A 17,448-nucleotide genomic window follows, 5' to 3' on the forward strand; every position below is an offset into this window, starting at 1 on the left:
GCGCAATAGGCTGCTTGATGCGCAACTTCACACCCGACGTCTATGGGTCCATCTTTGCAACCATGATACCATGCTGCATGGTACAGATGGGCTCAACAACATGCCAAATGGACTGCTCAGGATTGGCATCACATTCTCTTCACTGATGAGTGTCGCATATGCCTTCAACCAGACAATCGTCGGAGACGTGTTTGGGGGCAACCCGGTCAGGCTGAACGCCTGACACGCACTGTCCAGCAAGTGCAGCAACGTGGAGGTTCCCCAGTGTTTTGGGCTGGCATTATGTGGGGCCAATGTATGCCCCTGGTGGTCATGAAAGGTGCCGTAATGGCTGTACGATACGTGAATGCCATCCTCGGACCAATAGTGCAACCATATCAGAAGGATATTGGCGAGGCATTCATCTTCATGGACAAGAATTCACGCCTCCATTGTGCACATCTTGTGTATGACTTCCTTCAGGATAACATCGCTCAACTAGAGTGGCCATCATGTTATCCAGACACGAACCCTATCGAACATGACTGGGATAGATTGAGAAGGACTGTTTATGAACAACGTGACCCACCAACCATTCTGAGGGATCTACGATGAATTGCTGTTGAGAAGTGGGACAATCTGGACCAACAGTGCCTTGATGAACTTGTGGATAGTATGCCGCGATGAATACAAGCATGCATCAATGCAGGAGGACGTGCTACTGGCTATTAGAGGTACTGGTGTGTACAGCAATCTGGACCATCACTTCTGAAGGTCTCGCTGTATGGTACATGCAATGTGTGGTTTTCATGAGCATAAAAAGGGCGGAAAAGATGATTATGTATGTCTCTATCCCAATTTTCTGTACAGGTTCCGAAACTCTCGGAACCGAGGTGATGCAAAACTTTTTTTGATGTGTGTATATGTGATGACCTTTCACTTAACATTCAACAAGCAGGATTGGTACTTTTTGCTGGTGATACTAGTCCCATTAGAGATAAAGCAATAGAAGAGTTGGTAAACAATATTTTCCAAGGAATTATTTAGTGGTTCTCTGAAAATCCTTAACAATATGATGATGGTATCTGTTCTTTCGGACATGTCTGAAAGAACAGATACCATCAGTTACAATGCAGCTCTCTGCGAATGAAATGCGTGACTGCGTGTGAGATCGCTCTCTAAGTTTTCATCTATTTTTAGTTTTCAGATATATATTTTAACTGTTTTTGTGATAATATTTACTATATAAGTGACTTATTAGTGGTTTCTTCATTCACCTCTGCATTTCGTGTGTTGTGGCCTGATATTTGTGAGTGTTTCGTATCGAGCAACTTAACCTCTTACCCGTGTTTACATTCCGCGCTTACCAGTTGCAGCTGTAGCGGCGCATCGAAAGCTAAGTACTAATTAATTGTTTGTGTATAGTATTTTATTTAGGAACTTTAGTGGTCTTCAACCGGTGTTCTTGGTGTTTTCCGGTGAAATAACTTCAGAAGAAATTTTTGCGAACTGCTTTCAGTTTCGTTACTGTCATTAGACGTTTGATTTTCTTTCTGTGTTAGTATTTTGTTATATTCTCATTTGTTGTTGATTAATACTTTCAATAATAGTAGTTACTTCCCTTGTAGAGCAAGTTTGTGATAATTGTAGTCAGTTTTTAACATCTTCTTATTGTAGTAGCGGAACTTAGATAAAGTTGTTTTCTTGTTTCAATAATTGTAAAATTTTACCATGAGTGAGAAGTGTGGGCTTTGCCGTAGGTTCGTGAGTAGTGGATTGCTGTGTGAGACTTGTTCGAAGTATTTTCACTGGGGGGAATGCAGTGGGGAAGCCAGTGGGCATTCTGGTGAGATCCTCTCCTGGAACTGCAGGTTATGTAGCAAGAGTAAGTTGATAGAGGAGCAGGAGCGTAAGATCTGTGCCCTTCAGGTGCAGTTGAAAAACGCACAGGAGGAGCTAGATAGGATGAGGAGGGAGAAGGGGGTTGGGGAATGGGAGCTGGCTGTTGGCAAGAGATCTGCTAGGAGAAGGAGATTTTCAGATAGCTTTACTATTGGTGTTTGTAATAGATATGACCAACTGTCAGAGTCTAGTGGAGAGGAATCTCTAGTAGCTGTAGATGTAGGAAGTATGCAGCAGACCTCAGCAGTTACGGTGGCTAGGACAGTTGCAAAGTCTAAGAGAAAGAAGAAGGTTCTGCTGTTAGGTAGTTCTCATGGTAGAGGTGTAGGCCAGCAGTTGCAGGAAGTTTTGGGGAGTGAGTACCAGGTCACCAGCATTGTGAAGCCTAATGCAGGATTGGCTCAGGTGACTTTTAACATAGGGGGGTTATGTAGGGATTTTACTAAAGAGGATCAGGTAGTGATTGTGGGTGGGGCTGGTAATAGTATTGATAGGGATGGGAAGTATGACATAGATGGTGACCTGGAAAAGATAGCCACTCAGACTGGCAACACGAATGTGCATTTCGTGGAACTGTTTCAGCGTCACGATCGGCCTCATCTTAATATAGCCGTCAGGCGTAATAACATGAGACTTGGGGGTGCGCTGATGACAGAAGGCATGAGTCACATTTCAGTGGTGTCGGTGGAGTCTATCAGTAGGACGGGTTTCACTAGACATGGCCTGCACCTCAACAGGTATGGGAAGGGGAGGTTGGCAAAACTTATAGGTGACAGCATAGGTGGGGGTGGTGGGATCACTCATGGGAAAATTCCGGTAGTTGTGGGTGTTAGAGCTGTACCTTTTTTAGATTGAAGTCAGCTGATAGGTATTCCTGCTTAAGGGAAGTCTCTCTAACAAAGAAACCACTTTCTACAAAGCTTGGGTATCCGATTAATGAGGGAATTAGTATATTTCATCAAAATATACAAGGTATTCGAGATAAAGTTAGTGAACTGCTTATAGATGTTGACTCTGAAATTATTGGTATATCTGAACACTTCTTAAATAAGGAGATAATTCAGAGGCTTCCTTTACCAGGATACAGGTTGGCTGGCAGCTTTTCTAGGAGCTCTTTGCGGTGTGGGGGAGTAGCCATGTATGTGAAAAACGGTATCCCATTTGAGTCAATTGATGTTTCAAAGTACTGCACTGAAAAGGTGTTTGAATGTTGTGCAGGTGTGGTTAAATTTAGTGGAGCTAAACTTCTTACTGTTGTTATTTATAGATCCCCAGACTCCGATTTCACAACATTTTTGCTAAAGCTAGAGGAGGTTCTTGGTTCACTTTATAGGAAACACAAAAAGTTAGTTATATGTGGTGACTTCAATATTAATTGTATAAGTGATTGTGCAAGGAAAAGGATGCTGGTAGACCTCCTTAATTCATATAATCTTATGCAAACCGTATTCTTTCCAACGAGAGTGCAAGGGAACAGTAGAACAACCATAGACAATATTTTTGTTCATTCGTCATTATTAGAAGGGCATTCTGTTAGCAAAAAGGTGAATGGCCTTTCAGATCATGATGCACAAATTTTAAGTCTAAAAGATTTTTGTGCTTCAACACATGTTAAATATAGTTACCAACTTTTTAGGAAAGCTGATCCAGTTGCTGTACAGACTTTTGTAAACCTTATCAAGGAACAAGATTGGCAAGATGTTTATAGTGCTGATACAGTAGACGATAAATATAATGCTTTCCTCAAGACTTTTCTCGTGCTCTTTGAAAGTTGCTTTCCGTTAGAACGTTTAAAACAGGGTACTAGCACAAACAGGCAGCCTGGGTGGCTGACTAAAGGAATAAGAATATCTTGTAGAACAAAGTGGCAATTATATCAAAACGTTAGAAACAGTCAAAATCTAAATGCAGCAGCCCATTACAAACAGTATTGTAAGGTGCTTAAAAAAGTTATTAGGAAGGCAAAAAGTATGTGGTATGCAGATAGAATAGCTAAGTCTCAGGATAAAATTAAAACCATATGGTCAGTCGTAAAGGAAGTGGCTGGTCTGCAGAGACAGGTCGAGGATATAGAATCAGTGCGTAGTGGGGATGTCCGTGTTGCTGATAAGTCGCATATATGTACAGTACTTAATAATCACTTTCTGAATATAGCAGGTGAACTAAATAGAAACATAGTCCCAACAGGGAATCATATAGCGCTCTTAGAAAAAAGTGTTCCGAGACTGTTACCTGAAATGCTCCTCCATGATACTGACAAGAGGGAGATTGAGTTAATAATTAAATCACTAAAGACCAAGAACTCTCATGGATATGACGGGGTATCTAGCAGAATACTGAAGTATTGTTCCACGTATATTAGCTCAGTACTTAGCCATATCTGTAACTTTTCCTTTAGCAGTGGTCGGTTTCCTGACCGATTAAAGTACTCGGTAGTGAAGCCACTTTATAAAAAGGGAGACAGGGATAATGTTGACAATTATAGACCTATTTCTATGCCATCGGTGTTTGCTAAAGTTATCGAGAGGCTTGTATATACAAGGTTACTGCAGCATTTAAATTCACATAATTTGCTGTCAAATGTACAGTTTGGTTTTAGAAATGGCTTAACAACTGAAAATGCTATATTCTCTTTTCTCTGTGAGGTTTTGGACGGATTAAATAAAAGGTTGAGAACGTTAGGTGTTTTCTTTGATTTAACGAAGGCTTTTGACTGTGTTGACCACAAAATATTACTGCAGAAGTTGGAACATTATGGAGTAAGGGGAGTAGCTTACAATTGGTTCGCCTCCTACTTTAAGAACAGAAAGCAGAAGGTAATCCTCCGCAATATTGAGAGTGGTAATGATGTTCAGTCCCAATGGGGCACTGTTAAATGGGGCGTTCCCCAAGGGTCGGTGCTGGGGCCACTGCTGTTCCTTATTTATGTAAATGATATGCCTTCTAGTATTACAGGTGATTCAAAAATATTTCTGTTTGCTGATGACACCACCTTGGTAGTGAAGGATCTTGTGTGTAATATTGAAACATTATCAAATAATGTAGTTCATGAAGTAAGTTCGTGGCTTGTGGAAAATAATTTGATGCTAAATCACAGTAAGACTCAGTTTTTACAGTTTCTAACCCACAATTCAACAAGAACTGACATTTTAATCAGACAGAATGGGCATGTTATAAGCGAGACGGAACAGTTCAAGTTCCTAGGCGTACGGATAGATAGTAAGCTGTTGTGGAAAGCCCATGTTCAGGATCTTGTTCAGAAACTAAATGCCGCTTTATTTACCATTAGAACAGTATCTGAAATAAGTGACATTTCAACACGAAAAGTAGTATACTTCGCATATTTTCATACGCTTATGTCATATGGTATTATTTTTTGGGGTAATTCTTCTGATTCAAAAAGGGTATTTTTGGCTCAAAAACGGGCTGTTCGAGCTATGTATGGTGTAAGTTCGAAAACCTCTTGTCGACCCCTATTCAATAGTCTGGGAATTTTGACATTGCCCTCACAGTATGTATTTTCTTTAATGTCGTTTGTTGTTAGCAATATTAGCTTATTCCCAAGAGTTAGCAGCTTTCACTCAGTTAATACTAGGCAGAAATCAAATCTGCATGTGGAATGCACTTCCTTGACTCTTGTGCAGAAAGGAGTGCAGTATTCTGCTGCATCCATTTTCAATAAGCTACCACAAGAACTCAAAACTCTTAGCAGTAGCCCAAACACTTTTAAGTCTAAACTGAAGAGTTTCCTCATGGCTCACTCCTTCTATTCTGTCGAGGAGCTCCTGGAAGAGATAAAAAATTAAGCAAATTCCAGTGTTACATTCTTGATTTTCTTTATTTAAACTAACGACTTGTTTCATTTTATGTGTTTCTACAATCGTGTTATAATTTCATGTATTGACTCGTTCCATGACCATGGAGACTTCTCCTAAATGTGGTCCCACGGAACAATAAATAAATAAATAAATAAATAAATAAATCAAGACCCTAAGCTGTTGACAGGCATTGGTATACATCAACGAGGACAGTTGAAAATGTGTGCCCCGACTGCCACTCAAAACCGGGATCTCCTTCATATAGTTAAGGCTAACCGGCCATTGACCTTCTTCTTCTGTGCTGGATGCACACGCATTGCCTGAACTCTTACGGGACTAAGAAAGATTGTCTGCTGCGAGTAATGAGTGTAATGGACAGGGGCACTATGAATGTAGTATGTGGACATTAAGTTGGGAATGTGGGTCTCAGGGGGAGCGTGCAAGGGATAAATCCCTGCAGTTGCACTATCCTCTGTGCGCTCAGTGGTTCAGATGGATAGAGCATTTCCAATGTAAGCAGGAGATCTCGGGTTCGAGCCATGGTCAGGGCACACATTTTCAACTGTTCCTGTTGGTCTCTATCAATGCTTGTCGACAGCTTAGGGTCTTGATTTAATTATCATTTCTTTATATAATTGCTAATCTTGGAAACAAATGTATCAACTTGCTGACATATTTTGCATATTTCCAGTCAGTAATGTCATACAGAATAATCTTGGGGGGTAACTCATTACTTAGAAAGGAAGTAATGATTGTACAGAAGTGAGCAGTAAGAATATACGATACCCACCTACAGATGTCATGTAGGTACATCTTCGAGGAGCTAGGCATTTTAACTGTGCTCTCACAATAGATATATTTGCTAATGAAATTAGTCAGAAATAAGCCATCACAATCTGAGAAGAACAGTGAAGTTCATACCTACAGCATTAGATGGAAAAATGACTTTTCTTACTCATTGTTAAAGCTGTCAGTGGCTCAGAAAGGAGTTCAGTATGCAAGAAAATAATTTTTTGATCATTTTCTAAATAACATAAAATGGCTGTCAGGTAGTGATGCAAGTTTTAAATGTAATTCAAAATCATTTCTCCTTGATGGCTCCTTCTATTCCATTGATGAATTTGTACTTAAAAACTGGTAGCCAGTTAAAAAATCAGTTGTAATTGTATGAGCAGGACTGAAAAAAATAATATATTCATTAATGTTAACACTACTAATGTACACATATCCAGCAAACTGCCTTGTTCCATGTTAATTCAACAAAAGAATCATTCAAATGGCCAATGGAACATGTATCTAACTGACTGACTTCTTTCATGTCAGACCTGACGAGAGAGTTGTGTCAGTTACTAAATGTGAAAAAATTGAGAATCAGTCCACTTCATCCACAAGCTAACGGAATGATGGAACAAATTCATTAGACAATTGGGAAGATGCTTAGTTATTACATGAATGCCTACCATTCAGATTGGGACACATATCTACCCTTTGTAGGAGTGCATACAACTCCAAAGTACACACTTGCACAGTGTTGCTGCCATTTAAGTGGTTGTACAGAGAAAAAGATGATGTTGTCTTTCGACTTTATCAGCCAGAAAGGAGGTAAGAAAGGGGAGTTTGCTAGAACAGTGAGGGAAGTGTGGAGAAAGGTCCAGTGAGCAAGTACTGAGGCATTGGAGAAGCAGGAAGAGGTGGTGAAGCAAGTGGGAACATTATGTTAGTATAAAGTAGGCCAATGGGTGATGTTGTCAAGCCCATATACCGTGAATGGAAAGTTGAAGAAGTTTGTAACAAAGTACCAGAGCCTGTACCAAGTAATTGAAAGTACATCACGAGTAAATATGAAGCTGCAGCTGCCAATAAGGACAATAATTGTGCATGTTGGGCGTCTTTGACCATTTAAGGGTGCACTGTTGGCAATTTCATGAGAATCACTGGCAAAAGTGAGGACAGAGGCAAAAAAGAAGAAATGGAAGGTTGAGTGACAGAGAGAGAGATCCAGAAACCTCATACTCTTTATGCATTGGTGCCAAGGAAATAATTGATATGTGGTTTGGTTTTGTCATTTTTTCTTTTGTGTATAGTATATGGTATTAATGTCATTTTAGATGAAGTTATGTGTTTGTGTTAGAGTAGATTTCATCACAAGTGTTTTGAGACATGCTGTTTGGAGATAGCAGACTTCTGAGGGGAAGGAAGGTGATATTGGTCTCTGTCTTACAGGAGAAAGTCTGAAGATGAAGAATGCTAGTTTTGGTGGTACTTTACCTTTTCACTTGGGCAGAGTGAGGGCACTGCAGAATAATCGCCTGGACGGGGGACTTTCGTTTCCCAGTCAACCAGACATGGTCTTATCTAGCCACAGGTGGTCATTATATTCAGTATTCAATATGTATGACTTGTGAAATGAAATTAGGAGCCTGGAGGAAGTGTCTTGAGGGATATAACAGTTAGTGGTTTAATAGGCCTAGTAAGAACCATGGCGGTAAGAATAAAGGGAGATACAGCTGTGAAGCTATGTGAAGCCGAGGGTAGCCATCTTAATCCGAAATGAAATTTTTTTATTCATTATTAAACCTAATCCTACATTACCCCTAATTGATTTTGTATTTATAACCCTGTATTCATCTGACCAGAAGTCTTGTTCCTCCTGCCACCGAACTTCACTAATTCCCACTATATTTAACTTTAACCTATCCATTTCCCTTTTTAAATTTTCTAACCTACCTGCCCGATTAAGGGATCTGACATTCCACGCTCCGATCCGTAGGACTCTAAAAAACTCTACCATCTGGTGAGCAAGAAGTACGAGACAGGCGAAATACCCTCAGACTTCAAGAAGAATATAATAATTCCAATCCCAAAGAAAGCAGGTGTTGACAGATGTGAAAATTACCGAACGATCAGTTTAATAAGTCACAGCTGCAAAATACTAACACGAATTCTTTACAGACGAATGGAAAAACTTGTTGCCTCGCGATGACTGGGTGTTGTGTGCTGTCCTTAGATTAGTTAGGTTTAAGTAGTTCTAAGTTCTAGGGGACTGATGACCATAGATGTTAAGTCCCATAGTGCTCAGAGCCATTTGAAACATTTTTTTGAAAAACTGGTAGAAGCCGACCTCGGGGAAGATCAGTTTGGATTCCGTAGAAATGTTGGAGCACGTGAGGCAATACTGACCTTACGACTTATCTTAGAAGAAAGATTAAGGAAAGGCAAACCTACGTTTCTAGCATTTGTAGACTTAGAGAAAGCTTTTGACAATGTTGACTGGAATACTCTCTTTCAAATTCTAAAGGTGGCAGGGGTAAAATACAGGGAGCGAAAGGCTATTTACAATTTGTACAGAAACCAGATGGTATTTATAAGAGTCTAGGAACATGAAAGGGAAGCAGTGGTGGGGAAGGGAGTGAGACAGGGTTGTAGCCTCTTCCCGATGTTATTCAATCTGTATATTGAGCAAGCAGTAAAGAAAACAAAAGAAAAATTTGGAGTAGGTATTAAAATCCAGGGAGAAGAAATAAAAACTTTGAGGTTCACCGATGACATTGCAATTCTGTCAGAGACAGCAAAGGACTTGGAAGAGCAGTTGAATGGAATGGATGGTGTCTTGAAAGGAGGATATAAGATGAACATCAACAAAAGCAAAACGAGGATAATGGAATGTAGTCGAATTAAGTCGGGTGATGCTGAGGGAATTAGATTAGGAAATGAGACACTTAATGTAGTACAGGAGTTTTGCTATTTGGGGAGCAAAATAACTGATGATGGTCGAAGTAGGGAGGATATAAAATGTAGACTGGCAATGGCAAGAAAGCGTTTCTGAAGAAGAGAAATTTGTTAACATCGAGTATAGATTTAAGTGTCAGGAAGTCATTTCTGAAAGTATTTTTATGGAGTGTAGCCATGTATGGAAGTGAAACATGGACAATAAATAGTGGTGCTACAGAAGAATGTTGAAGTTTAGGTGGGTAGATCACGTAACTAATGAGGGGGTATTGAATAGGATTGGGGAGAAGAGAAGTTTGTGGCACAACTTGACTAGAAGAAGGGATCGGTTGGTAGGACATGTTCTGAGGCATCAAGGGATCACAAATTTAGCATTGGAGGGCAGTGTGGAGGGTAAAAATCGTAGAGGGAGACCAAGAGATGAATACACTAAGCAGATTCAGAAGGATGTAGGTTGCAGTAGGTACTGGGAGATGAAGAAGCTTGCACAAGATAGATTAGCATGGAGAGCTGCATCAAACCAGTCTCAGGACTGAAGACCACAACAACAACAACATCAGAGAGAGAACCCCGACAGACAACAATCGCCTAGAACGATGGGGGCAGACAATGCTTTGATGGGTATTTTAATGGATGAGAGCCTATTAAAATGCCGGCAGTACCACGTATTCATACCAGATAAGAAGCCAGTGCACCCGGTTGTATTTATCTGGTCGTTTAGGAACGTGCTTCCTAAAACGTGGAACGAACGACAACGTATACAGTTCGTAGCATAGCACATCCAAGGCGATGGAGCCTTGTGGGCGACAGAAGCTATAGAGAATTATGATACATATAGTCAATTTGAAAAGGCATTCCTTTCTAAATATTGGTCGGCAGGAGTACACGAGAGATTACGAAAAAAGATCTTTTCGCCTGAACAGTACAACTCGCAAATAGGAGGGTTAGCCGGTATTTCGAGAAATACATCAATCTCACTCGGTATTGGGACTTTCCGGTGGTATAGAAAGATGTGCTCCGGCTGTTAAAGGCAAAGTTGCCACCCAATATGCGAGAAAAATTAATTACTGTTCCGGACGAAAGTGCGGCTGAGTTGTGCTTCCTGAAGGCAGCAGCGAGACGGAATGGGGGCGGAACTGTGCTAGAGATTGTGCATATGCTCCGGTACAATGACGATCAGGACATGTGGCAGAAGTTGTTTACAGATAATGGAACAACTTCCGAACAGAATCGTGAATTTGCACAGGCTGCTGTGCAAGCCGTAGTAGGAGGTATTCCTACAACGCTCATTTTTTATCCTGGCGCGAGTGTGAATGTTATTGAAGCAAATTTTTTCCAACATGATCACTCAGCATCGAAAAGTACCGAAGTAAACGGTTCAGAATTGTGTGGTATCCAGTGCTATTGGCTCCGGAGGCCAACGAGTTACGATACAGGCACAAGCACAAGTAGATATTAAATACGAGAGCGGAGCCGGCAGATGCACGTTCCTCGTCGTGAGCAGTCTCACAGTGTCCTGTCTCATAGGCATTGAGTATATGCGGGATAGGAACGTAGCTATCGACCTTCTCCATGGTCAATGTCGTTTGAGGATTGGAGGAGAATTAAAAATTCTGAACCTAATTAAAACAAAAGGTCGGTATACCAGGCTGTCTGATGGTATTCAAGTGAAAATCATAAATAAAAGGAAGCGATGGATGAAAGACCATCCTAGGTACCGTAGCCCCGCACCAGATGAACAGAATGACCAGCAGTATGACGTAGACTTTATCTCAGTTCAGAGTAAGTCCGAGGAAGCAACGTCTTTGTCGGAAGAACAAAGAGAAGATTTATTTTCACTTTTGAAGATATACGTTCAGGGCTTTTCCAAACGGCCTGGCGTCATAAAAGATACGAATACCGGATGGAAGTATACCTCTGTAAGACCTTTGCACGTGCAACCTACTTCGTCCCGCGGTCTAAGCGTGAACCATCAAACGGGAGCTTAATAAGATGATTTAGTGGCGCACCATCGAACCATCTTTCTCCCCCTCCAGCAGCCCTCTCTTAGCGGTGGACACAGCAGTTGGAGAGGTGCGCCTTGTTCTGGACGTGAGGTCAATCAACGAGATAACTGTCGCAGTGAAGATTCGACTCTACACTTTAGAATAACAATTGCAGAAATTCATGGGGTCCTGAACTTGTCTCATCGCTCGACATGTGCTGCTCATACTGGCAAGTGAAGTTAGCAGAATAATCTAGAAAGTATACTGTTTTCGTCTTTGCTCACAGGTCTTACCAATTTAGGATTTTGCCCTTTGGCTCTAATGTAAGCACCAGCTTGTTTATCTCCGCCCTGGACATGGTCCTAGGGCCGGAATTGCTGGATACAGTAACACTGTGCGTGGACGATCTGCTAGTGCCAACGTCCACATGGGAAGAACACCTGGATGCACTAGATAGAGTGTTCAAGACGTTCTCTGAGTTCGGTTTGCCAGAGATAAATTAAAATCTCTTGGACACATTGTTTCTCCCACCGGCATATTACCTGATCCAGAAAATATAGATGCAATTCGCAAGTTCCCAGCACCTGCCACTAAAAAGCGACTTAAATCTTTCCATGGACTTGCATAATTTTTTCGCCGGTTTACAGCTGATCAGTCGGAGAATTATCCTGATCTTTTAAATTTACTGGAAAAGAATGTGGTTTGGCATTGGTCAAGCAAATGCCAGCATCACCTTGACGTGATCAAAGATTTCTGCATAGCAACTGATACTTCCTGCTCTGGTTTAGGAGCGTGCCTCTTTCAGGAGGACAATACAGAAGGCAAGATAAGCAAGATAACGTACAAAGTCATCAGTTTTGGAAGTCGAGTCCTGACTGAATGTGAAAGATCTTACACCGCTACTGCGTTAGAGGCATTAGCCACTATGTGGTCTTTTAGGACATTTAATTATTACTTCCATGCTAAACATATCGAAGTTTATATTAACCACCAGGCGCATAGTTTTCTCCGAACGTGCAAACTGTTGCATCAGCGCCTAGCGCGGTGGACGCTGCTACTTCAGGAATATGATTACGAAATTGTGCATATAAGTGGTAGGGTGAACGTCGCAGCAGACGCGCTCTCTCGTTTACCACAAGGTTTACCTGAGTATTCAGACTTAGTGGAACAAATGCCCAGTTTCAAAATTATGTTGATGAAAGACCCTCTGCTCCGCCAGTACTATTTAGAAACGTGTAGGAGCATGGCTAATTTACAGGATGCAGATGAGAGGTGGGCCCAGGTCAAGGCACACCAGGAACTGTCACAATACTTTACGGCCCATAATGATGCACTTTTTCACCGCCAACGCAAACAACCGGAGTCATGGTGTGTCAGCATACCGGACACGTATAAGGAACATGTGATATGGTACAACCATATCGCATGGGGGCACTTAGTGGTGGAGAAGTGTAAGAAAAAAATTGAGCAATACTGTTACATTCTGAATCTGCACAGGTGTGTGCATAAATTGCTTCGCACATGTAAAGTTTGTCACCTAAGTAAGCCTTCTAGTCTTTCCAATAAAATAGCACTGCATCCAATTATCACAAATAAACCAGGAGAGGTGGTGGCCATTGAGGTCTCCGGCCCCCACCCCCCAGGCGAGGGTAGGTCTCAAATACATTGCGCCTTATACGACCTCTTCTCGAAATATGTACATTTGTATACCACTAAGTCAGCAACAGCAGCAGCCATCATTAAACGAATCCGAGAAAATTTATTTCCCAGATTCGGGGAGCTGGGTGCTATTCTATCCGATAATGCATCAGATTTCACTGGCAAGAGATGGAGAACCTTCTTGAAGGAAAATGGTATCCGCCAGATATTAATAAGCAATTTACATCGAGAATCAAATCCCACAGAAGGATTATCCGGGAATTTAATAGGTTCATTCGAACATATATACCGAATAAACAAACCAAATGGGTGGAATTTTTTTCACCATTTGAGCAGATGGTAAACAATCTTCCCCATACAAAGGCGCAACTATTATGTTCGATACTAAAGAGAATAATGAATGGGTCAATCCTCTGCCGAAACATTCTGATGATGAATTATCCAGAGAGGAACGAATCAGATGAGAGCTTAATGCTGCTGCACAGACTAGGAAGCGTGCTCATGACAAGAAGCTTGGCAAAGTCTAAGACTATCGGAGATCGTATCCTCCTGAGATCACATCCAAAATCTTCTTTACTTTTAAGGCAGAACAAGACGTGGCAAACTTTGTATACCAGCCCATACGAAATTGTACGCATTCCTTATGAAGGCAGTTACTTGCTGCCCTACCCAGACTCTCGGAGGATCAAAGGCTCATATCATCAAAATGGTCACAAGAAATATGTACAATGATGAGCAGAATTCAAATTTATATATGTAAACAAGGCCATGCAGCATTTTGCATTATTTTCCTTATTATTATTATCTATGTTATCTCATGGATTTTGTATTCTCATAATTGTTAAAACAGACAGAATATGGACTATAAAAAGAACAAACAGAGACTGTAAAGTCTTACATAAACAAATGAACCGGATCTGACTAATTATCGAGAAAGCACAGGAGTGCATACAATGTGCGTACTAGTCCAATGCAGAGATTATTACTAGTTTTGGCATTCATTTCCTTTGTTTAGCTGTAAAGTATTTCTTATGTTTCTTCTTTGTTTGTATATTTTATATTTATTCCAAGAGTAATAAGTGTCATCCAGACACTGTCACTAATGAACTGAACAAAGGTAGCACCTTTAGAGCTTACAGAAAATAAACACGAACTGAAATGAAATGACAAATGTTGCCAGTAAGGAAACTATCAGTATCCGGCATAAATACAAGTGGTTCAAATGGCTCTAAGCACTATGGGACTTAACATCTGAGGTCATCAGTCCCCTAGAACTTAGAACTACTTAAACCTAACTAACCTAAGGACATCACACACATCCATGCCCGAGGCGGGATTCGAACCTGCGACCGTAGCGGTCACGCGGTTCCAGACAGAAGCGCCTAGAACCGCACGGCCACACAGGCCGGCGGCATAAATACAGTACGTAGATCTGTAAACAGTTACACTAAGATGTACTGCTATTTCTATCTTTTATGCAAACAGTTCTACCGAGCGAGGTGGCGCAGTGGTTAACACACTGGACTCGCATTCGGGAGGACGACGGTTCAATCCCGTCTCCGGCCATCCTGATTTAGGTTTTCCGTGATTTCCCTAAATCGTTTCAGGCGAATGTCGAGATGGTTCCTTTGAAAGGGCACGGCCGATTTCCTTCCCAATCCTTCCCTAACCCGAGCTTGCGCTCCGTCTCTAATGACCTCGTTGTCGACGGGACGTTAAACACTAACCACCACCACCAAACAGTTCTATGACTATGCAGTCATGTTGCTGACTTCTATTAATGTTTCATTTCACTTGTATTTTAAAAACCCTTGACTGAGTTATTTAAAGTATGTTTTATTAGGAAATTTCTTATTGACATATTTGCTACATGAATAGCGTATTCGCATATTAGGCACCAGAAATGTGCTACAGAAGAAATTATATCCACAGGTCTATGTAAATAATGGCTTTAAGTTTTTGAACTCATAGTTAGTAAGTATTTGGTTAACTTCTATGCATTTACATTTCTACTGATGTTTGTTTATTGTATATATCTACATACATTTTTCTGTGAACTCAATTTATGACGTAGATAAGATTTTAGTAAAGTAGCATTAAGAGACATTTACGTGCCTTGCTGTAAGCATAATTTTGTAAGAACCTGAGATGAAGCGATTATGCTAGGCGAGAGAGACTTGACACTTACGGTTTTTGAGGCGAACACGAATTTCTGTTTTTAGCTTCCCTTTTTTTGGAAATATCTCGTGCTTTGCTCTCTGAGGTCGTTTTTCGTTTGCCGTGATTAGGAATTTCACTTGTAGTGGGCAACATGGGACGGTCGTGGCCTCATGTGTGTGTTGACAATGATCTTGCACACATGAGCCAGTCGGTAGGAATGTTAAACTAGACCGCTGGTGTAAATTATATAGCAGTATGATATTTCTATGAAGGCATGGTTTCAATGTAAACAGGTTTAATACGCATATATTGTGTAAATAATGAGGTATTTTGGATATAGATTTCTGGTATTCAGGTCGCACGGACACGCTTGTAAGTGAGATGTAAACTTGCAAAAGTGACTGTTTATATGTTTCGCAAATAGTGCCACAAGGGCAGGAGGACAATAAAGTGCACTATTAAGTGTACATGGGACCCTCAGGCGAGTGCAAAATGTGGACTTTGAAGTGTTTATATAACTTATAATCACACAAAAAGGTGATGAACAATGGCGAGGTTCGGACTTAACCGTTTTTGGGCTGTGTATAGCATCCGATGGGAGATGAGCCGACGTCTTCAGCCTATTCTTGTGGCCTAATCCCATGCGTGATACACTTTTACACACACCCGAAGCAATATAGCGAAGTGCAGCATAGAGAAACGCTACTTTTAAGGCACAAACTGTGACTAACTTCGCTAAAAACATTGTTGGGACGATGTGTTATCGACAACACATAGAACTGCAATTCCACACGATGTGACTCTATAGTGCTACGAATAAACTGTGTTAGCAGAGACGTTTAATAAATGCCTGATTAAAAACACGCGTATAACCGCACTAGATAAGTGTAACAGATAGTGCTGAGACACGTTTGTTGTGGTTATTCAAACCGGGAACCGTTTTCAAACAGTGTGACAATCTTCAGTTGTGTGAATGTTAAGGCTCTAGTGAATAAACAGTGACAATTTACATTCGTGCTAGAGAGACACTTATCATAGAACACAACACATGTGCTAATCAGAATCTTCCTCCCAGGACGTTACAGTGTAAAGTGATATATAAAGGACTGATTCTGCCGTGTTTTATGTATTTCGTGCACGCAAGAAACATTGCACGCACTGGCACCAAATGCGTCCACGCAGCAACCCAGCTCAAATCACGTACGCGAAGCGTGTCTGCGTACCTCATGCCACCGGCCGGCAGCAGGGCGCGCTACATGCGGTGCGTGATTGAGTGACATTATTCCTATGAGATGGCGTTAGCGGCGACTTGTTGCCACCGCTGCTGATCGACGCTCTTCGCTTGTCTGCACAGTTGATTGAGCCCTGGGAGCATTGACTTCCTCCCGGCGACGGCACCGTGCGCTGAGCCGATAAGTTCGCTCAGCGGACTTCTAACTAATTAAAAACGCAAAGTAAACTGATTTTTTGATGAAACATGGACAAATACGGTCCAAGAGCACAGTAAGGAATACAGTCTGTGTGTTTCCTCGTTTGTAAAAGACGTTTGCAGATGAAGTGACATTTATGGAACTTTTATGACTTGTACGACAATTTGCGGAACATTTAATGAGATCATCGATCCGTTGGACTTAAAAGGTGAAAGACAATTTTCGTAAACATGAACATTAACAAAACTATAACTAAAAGGTGAACCTCTTATATAAAAGTTTACCTGGTACCTGACCTCTACGTTCAATTGAATTCTACTTTTTGTTTTCTAACTACGTTAAAAAAAATAAAAAGTATCATTCAAGGGGGCAATGAAATGTTTCTTTTTATGTATGAATAAATTTAAGCCCCAGAAACTAAAATCATTTATGTAAACCTACGTAAGAAATGCTGTATTTTTGTATTAATTCCGTGATTGTGTTCAAGTTGTCTTATAAAGTAAAACTGTAATTAATTTTTCTTAAATGTGAGAGAGCATACAGAAGTTAATACTAGCAAAAGAGAGCAACTGTATTTTTTAATTGGAAAATAATGCATCAGACGCAGCGCAGGCTGCGTCAACAGTCAAATTTTATGCGCTCAGCCACGCCGGAAAGGAGCGCAGTGATGTCTCTCCAACATTTTTCCACGCAAGAGGCTTCCAAGACAGGAAGAGACTGAGGAAAAATGACAATAAAATTTCCTTCAGTTGTCTACTTGTATGTAGACACGAGTAGCGTCTGCGT

General features: G+C 41.0%; 1 protein-coding gene across 3 annotated transcripts in view; it reads right to left on the reverse strand.

Annotated features, from left to right (window-relative positions):
* Positions 1 to 16,477, reverse strand: part of LOC124723085 — a 75,257-nt gene extending 58,780 nt beyond the window's left edge. The window contains exon 1 of one of the 3 annotated variants that reach the window (XR_007006496.1): positions 16,392 to 16,477. The gene's annotated coding sequence lies outside the window, so the exon portion shown is untranslated. The other 2 variants (XR_007006497.1, XR_007006498.1) reach the window with 2 other exon arrangements.
* Positions 16,478 to 17,448: the final 971 nt, after the last annotated feature.

Source organism: Schistocerca piceifrons, chromosome X (assembly GCF_021461385.2).
Source record: "Schistocerca piceifrons isolate TAMUIC-IGC-003096 chromosome X, iqSchPice1.1, whole genome shotgun sequence".
NCBI classification, from domain to species: Eukaryota; Metazoa; Arthropoda; class Insecta; order Orthoptera; family Acrididae; genus Schistocerca; species Schistocerca piceifrons.